The 6,423-nt window shown below is 43.4% G+C and overlaps 1 protein-coding gene across 3 annotated transcripts in view; it reads right to left on the reverse strand.

Moving 5' to 3' along the window:
* Nucleotides 1-6,423, reverse strand: part of MFHAS1 (multifunctional ROCO family signaling regulator 1) — a 105,301-nt gene that overhangs the window by 8,860 nt on the left and 90,018 nt on the right. The window contains exon 3 of one of the 3 annotated variants that reach the window (XR_002825051.1): nt 981-1,091. The exons of the other annotated variants lie outside the window; for them this stretch is intronic. The gene's annotated coding sequence lies outside the window, so the exon portion shown is untranslated. The remainder of the gene's footprint in view (nt 1-980; nt 1,092-6,423) is intronic. 3 annotated transcript variants of the gene reach the window in all.

The raw sequence follows: 6,423 nt of genomic DNA on the forward strand, positions 1-6,423 counted from the left end.
AGCAGTGGTGGTTCAGTGGAAGAATTCTCGCCGTCCATGCGGTGAGGCTGGTTCGACTCTCAGCCCATGCACCTCATGCGCAGCCACCACCCATCTGTCAGTGCAGGCTTGCATGTTGCTATGACAATGAACAGGTTGCAGCAGAGCTTCCAGACTAAGTTGTACTAGGAAGAAAAGTCTGGCAATCTACTTCCGAAAATCAGCCAATGGAAACCGTACGGACCACATCGATCCAGTATGGGGCTGGTGCAGGACTGGGGGGTGTTACATTCCATTGTGCGTGGGGTCACCATGAGTCGGGGGGCAACTCTAGCACAGCTAACAACAAGTTTATTGAGTGCTTTTTTTTTAATGTGTTAAAAATTCTGCAAAATGCTTCACCTGCAATTATCTAACTACTCACAACAACTCCATGAGATAAGTACTACTACCATCTGCATTTTGCAGGTGTCCACAGTGACAGCACTAATAAATAGTAAAGATTCAAACTCAGGAAGTGTAACCCCAGGGCCATCAAATTGCCTTGAGAAAATAAATAAAAACACTGCTTTCAAAAAAGCTACAGGCTATGTTAATCAACTTGAGCTTTTCCTGATATAATATTTCTGTAAAATATTATAGTAAATTTTTTTTTAATTCTTCTTTTTTCCAATAAGGGGAAAAAAGATTACTAACATATGCAATATTATAGTAAGTTAGACACAACAATCATGCCATTTCTTCATTCCTAATTCCCAAATGTGGCTTCATTCTGAATAAATAATTTGTTATCTTACAATTTGCTGCTCTGTGGAATCCCTTCATCCCCAAACTACCCCCCTCTTTTTTTTTTGCACGGGGGGCTAAACTCTCCAAGGAGCCCTGGTGGCGCAGTGGTTAAGAGCTCGGCTGCTAACCAAAACGTCAGCAGTTCAAATCTACCAGCCACTCTGGAGAGCCTTACCTATTTAAGAAACCTTCTCTGCTTCCCAGAGACTTACCCTTAAAAACTGGTGCTCCTAAAGTCACAGATTGGGTACAGTAAAAGTGATGGCATAGGGGAAAGAAGCATTATCTTTTCCACTTAATTGTCCAAGAAAGAATGGAGATACCTAAGCAGAGAGGGAACAAATTCCAGTATCAATGTGGCTGATGGGAGACTAAATAATTTAAGAAACACAATTCCTCATAGCCTGCGAGAAAGTAGTAAGCAGTGAGCTGTCTCTCTCCCAGCAAAGAACAAAACAAATCAATGCAAATCAATGAGATATACCCCAGGGGCAGCCTCCCCACCTGTCCTTCTGTCCTTCTGAAATCCCATCCCCACCCTCCATGTCTGCAACTTCTGTAGTCAAGAAAACATTCTCCAACATGACAAAACCAAATTCTTCTCGCATTACTGCTTTTTTTCTTCTTGTTTTTAATAAATCTATACCAGCTAATCTGAGTTAGACACACTTTGCCTGTTTATTTGTTGAGACAAAGGTCACAGGGTCTTCATCCTCCTTTTAAAAAGCCTGTTTCAACTGGTCTTAAATAGCTCAATGTCATAACAATGTAACTGCCAAAATTCCCCTGCAAAGTAATAACCGTACTTTTGAGAACACTTACAAACAGTGAGTAACTAGAATTTAACTGGGATCCCGTTTGAATGGGAACCCTATAGTACTGTACATAGGTGATCGTCTAAGTCTTTAAAAGGTAGTTTTGAAAATGTCTTGCCCTCTATTATTACTCTGTAGAAAGGAGAAAGCTTGCCCAACAATTTTCAAACCTGCCCATTTTTTGCTGATTCTGTAGCACATGACCTGCCAAAATCAGAACTGACTCCTTTTTCTTTCGTCTCTGAGAACTCTCTCCATGCCACATATGATGGTGCACACAGACACGGTACCACCACCACCACAAGGGAAACATCAACCATTAGCAAATAAAAACGATACACTCCCATTTCCTGTAGGTTCAAGGGTGAATCCATTAAAAAACTACATGGAAGACTGTGGGCTGCAGTTAGTATGCCTCAAAGGAAAACATGTTCCTGTGCTAACCTGTTGAATTCTCTCCAATTTTTAAATGAAAATCATTAGATAAACTGGGCTATCTGGCAGAATATCCCAGGTATAGAGTTTAATTGGCAGAGGAGGGGGGCAGTCTAAACCTCTTAGGGAAAGAGAAAGAGAAACGTTCCACATAGCACCTAAAAATCCAAGGCGGCCAGCAAGTTGCCATTTGCCTAAAGCAGCTCACGCTTCCTCTGAGTTAGAATATTTTAAGTGTTTTAACCTCCAGTGCAACTGGACAGAGACAGAGATTCACAAGCAAAATTAAACCAACAAAAAACCAAAAGTAAGTATCCTCTACTTTCTCCTTCCTTTTCCCACTGAAAGTATCATTAGCCCCCTTAAGACCCCTAATGTCCAGGGCTCAGCATCCCTTTAATGTCTGTGGGTCAATTATGCTGCCATCAAGGTTCAGTGGTAGAACTGTCGCCTTCCATGCGGGAGACGTGGGTTCAATTCCTAGACAGTGCACCTCGTGCACAGCCATCACTCGTCTGTCAGTGGAGGTTTGTGTGTTGCTTGATGCTGAACAGGTTTAAGCGAAGTTTTCAGACTAAGACAGACTAGGAAGAAAGGCCTGGAAAGCTACTTCTGAAAATCAGCCAGTGAAAACCCTACAGATGACACCAGTCTGCTCCCGTTTTGCAGAGGGTCACCCAGGCTGGGGTTGACGGACAGTAGTTAACAACAAGTCCTGATGGAGGCTGATGTCCTTCAAAGCAGCTCCACCTCTCCTCGCTCCCCAGAGAGCAGGGGCTGGCACTGGGGATGCGAGTGAATTCATTGCCTTCAGACTGACCTATAACAAGCCCTGGTGGTGCAGTGGTTTAGCACTTAGCTGCTAACCAAAAGGTTACAGTTCAAACCTACCCAGCAGCTCTGTGAGAGAAAGACTTGGTGACTTCCTCCTGTAAAGATTACAGCCTAGGAAGCCCTGGGGGGCAGCTCCATTCTGTCATTCAGGGTCCAATCAGGGTCTCGATGAGTTGGAATCAACTCAATGGCGCCCACCACCACCACCAACGGACTGAACTATGCCAGCGACAACAGGTGATTGTAAGAACGTCTTTAAAACTCAGAAATCTGTTTAATACCAACTCACCAGGTGGCAAAACCATCCCTGGAAGTGACAGTAAAAATACTTGTTGATGGCACAGACCAAGGTGTTGTATTAGACAGAAGTGACTGCAACCCAGCAGGAGGTTTCTTCTTGGAGCGATGAAAACGTTCTAAAATGAAACTGTGATAATGGTCGCACAAAAGCCCTGGTGGCACACTGGTTAAGAGCTACGGCTGGTAACCAAAAGGTCAGCAGTTCGAATCTACCAGCTGCTCCTTGGAAACCCTATGTGGCAGTTCCACTCTGTCCTATAGGGTCACTATGAGTCAGAATCCACTTGACGGCAACTGTTTTTTTTTTTTTAAATGGTTGCACAACTCTGTAAATATATCAGTAATCACTGCATAGACGATTTTATGAGATGTAAATTGTAACGCAATAAAGCTTTAAAAACTATATCATTTCCTTTTCTCAAGGCAGTCACAGTTTTTCAGAGCAACCAAAGCAAATTTGCTCTTAGATGAAATTTTCATCTCATCTGAAAGGCAGATTCAAAGCCAATATCCTTAAAAATCAGCCCAGGATATCTAAACTCTGAAAATGACTCATATTTCTATCCGGTGATCAGTAAAGAGGACAGGAAGTCACCTCCTAAGTTCTTCCCTGGAGGTGAAGGGACACAGGGAGGGAAGCACTTCAGTCAGGTCATGGAACCTCTTCCAAATGGAATGCTGGGAGAGATTTTAATCACCAACCACTGAGACAAGTTATAAAAGTAATCACATTAAAAACAACAACACTAAATATGCCTTATTCTCTGTCCTTCTCTCCCCAGGGGGGAATAAAACACCTAGAACTTTTTTTCAAAACAAGAAACAGGAAAGCCTAGAAATCGGAAGGAAGGGCCAATTAAAAAAACAGTCACGGCTTTTTTTTTTAATGAACGGCTTTTTTTTTTAATGAACCACGCTGCAGCACCATTATTTTACGCGTAGTCAAGGGCAGATAGTTAAATGATGAGTCTCAGGGATCTGACCTCTATAGGAGAGGAGTAAAGAAGAGCTTGAAATGACTTTTTAAAAATCACCATAAGATTGAAATCAATGACTTCAGAGTAGGGTGATTATTCTGGTTTGCCTAGGGCAGTCCTGGCTCCAGCCCTCCCGTCACTCTCAGCCCTTTTCTGATTTGAATAACGAATGATGTGTTCACCCTACCTGGGGGTAGGATGGATTGGGCTGAGGCTGACTGCCAGGCAACATGTATCAGCTTGGCCTGGGCACTGCCAACAGATTACTGACCAGAGAGAGGTCCTCTAGCCAAGGATAAGACCCACTGACCAGGGAGCCCACCCTCAGAGTCATGGAGGGATCTGAGGGACTAGACTGTCCAGCAGAACACACGTTAGAATCACCTGGGGATGTTTGTTTTTTCTTAAAGACTCAAGCCTCCCTCCCCAGGGATATTCTGATACGCATGCCTGATTAATAAAGCCTCATCTTGTCCATCCAACTACGTTTTATGTAGCTGATAGTTTTACATAGGGATGATAGTGACGCAAAGGATCGTTCTACGGTGACCTGCTTGAGTTAACTTGGCTGGAGTGGCACAGCCAGTACAATAGCCCCACTCTCCCAATTTCTAGTGCCGCCTCGGACCCAAGTCTGACTTTCAGGCTCAGACCCATGCTGTGCTGATACAACAGCCACCTCCTTTGACAGCTTTCCTCATCAAGTCCCCAAATCTCCCAATTCCAATACAGTGTCCACCCATCTGTTAAACAGACCTTCCCCTGGGCCCAGCCTGGCTTCTACGTGTGTTTGTCTTTGTGCTTTCACGGATGCTATGTGAGCTGTGTATGTGTAAGAGGGGGGAGGCGAAACTGGACAGCACAAATGGGGGCTTCGAATGTTAAGGGTCCTGTTATGGATTGAATCATGTCCCCCAAAAATGTGTGTCAACTTGACTAGGCCATGATTCCCAGTATTGTGTGGCTGTCCACCATTTTGTGATCGGATGTGATTATACCATGTGTTGTAAATCCTAACCTCTATGATGTTAATGGAAGAGCCCCGGTGGTGCAGTGGTTAAAGTAATCAACTGCTAATCGATAGGTCAGCAGTTCAAAACCACCAGCTTCTCCGTGGGAGAAAGATGTGGCAGTCTGCTTCCATAGAGATTTACAGCCTTGGAAACCTTATGGGGTTGCTATGAGTCCAAATGGAGTCAAAGCTAGTGGGTTATGATGTTAACGAGGCAAGATTAGCAGCAGTTATGTTAACAAGGCAGGACTCAATCTACAGGATTAGGCTGTATCTTGAGTCAATCAATTCTGAGATATAAAAGAGAGAATCAAGCAGAGAAGAGAGGGACCTCATTACCACCAAGCAAAAAGAACCAGGAAAGGAATGCATCCTTTGGACCTGGGGTCCCTGTGCTGAGAAGCTCCTAGACCAGGGGAAGACTGATGACAAGGACCTTCCTCTAGAGACGACAGAGACAGAAAGCCTTCTCCTGGAGCTGGCATTCTAAATTTGTATTTCTAGCCTCCTAGACTGTGAGAGAATAAACTTCTGTTTGTTAAAGTCATCCACTTGTGGTATTTCTGTTATAGCAGCACTAGATGACTAAGATAGGTACTTTTATATAAATGGTCACACAAAGAATTTAGCCTCCATACTAAAAAGTGGCCACTTCCAAGAAAAGTCTTGCTAGAAATGAGAAAGTTTCCTATTCAGAAAATATTCCTTCATTTAGAGCACAGAACTATACTCCAAACCTATCATCCATTTTATGAGTCATTTTCTTGACCTATCTTAAAATGAAACCATTCAGATGATATCTTATTTATCTAGTGCTGCTGTAACACAAAAACGACAAGTGGATAGCTTTAACAAACAGAAATTTATTTTCTCACACTTCCATCCATAACACATGGCTAGGTCAAAAGTAGTTTGATCCCTAACAGCATTCCTTCCGGCATCTAGATGGATGTCTGCAACAACGTGCCTCTGATTACCCAACTTTAAAGGTGCTTGTTCATTTAGGCTCAGTAAAATGCGAGAGAGAGAAGCTGAAAAGGTTGGTATAAATGTGGTCTTTCTGTGACCAGACGAGCAGCCCACGGGAAAACACTGATAAAGCTCAGTGCCACTGTGGTTTCTTGTGCAAATGGGTTTCATAACTCCTACTTGTATGTCCCCTCTTAAATGGCTAACATCTCTTCTGGCTGAGGAAAATCTACAATGCCAAGCGTATTGAACAACTGTCTCCCTCTGTTCCATCCCCTGCTGTTTCTCTAATATCCCCTCATCCTTACCCTAG

Source organism: Trichechus manatus, unplaced genomic scaffold, assembly GCF_000243295.1.
Source record: "Trichechus manatus latirostris isolate Lorelei unplaced genomic scaffold, TriManLat1.0 scaffold00099, whole genome shotgun sequence".
Lineage (NCBI taxonomy): Eukaryota > Metazoa > Chordata > Mammalia > Sirenia > Trichechidae > Trichechus > Trichechus manatus.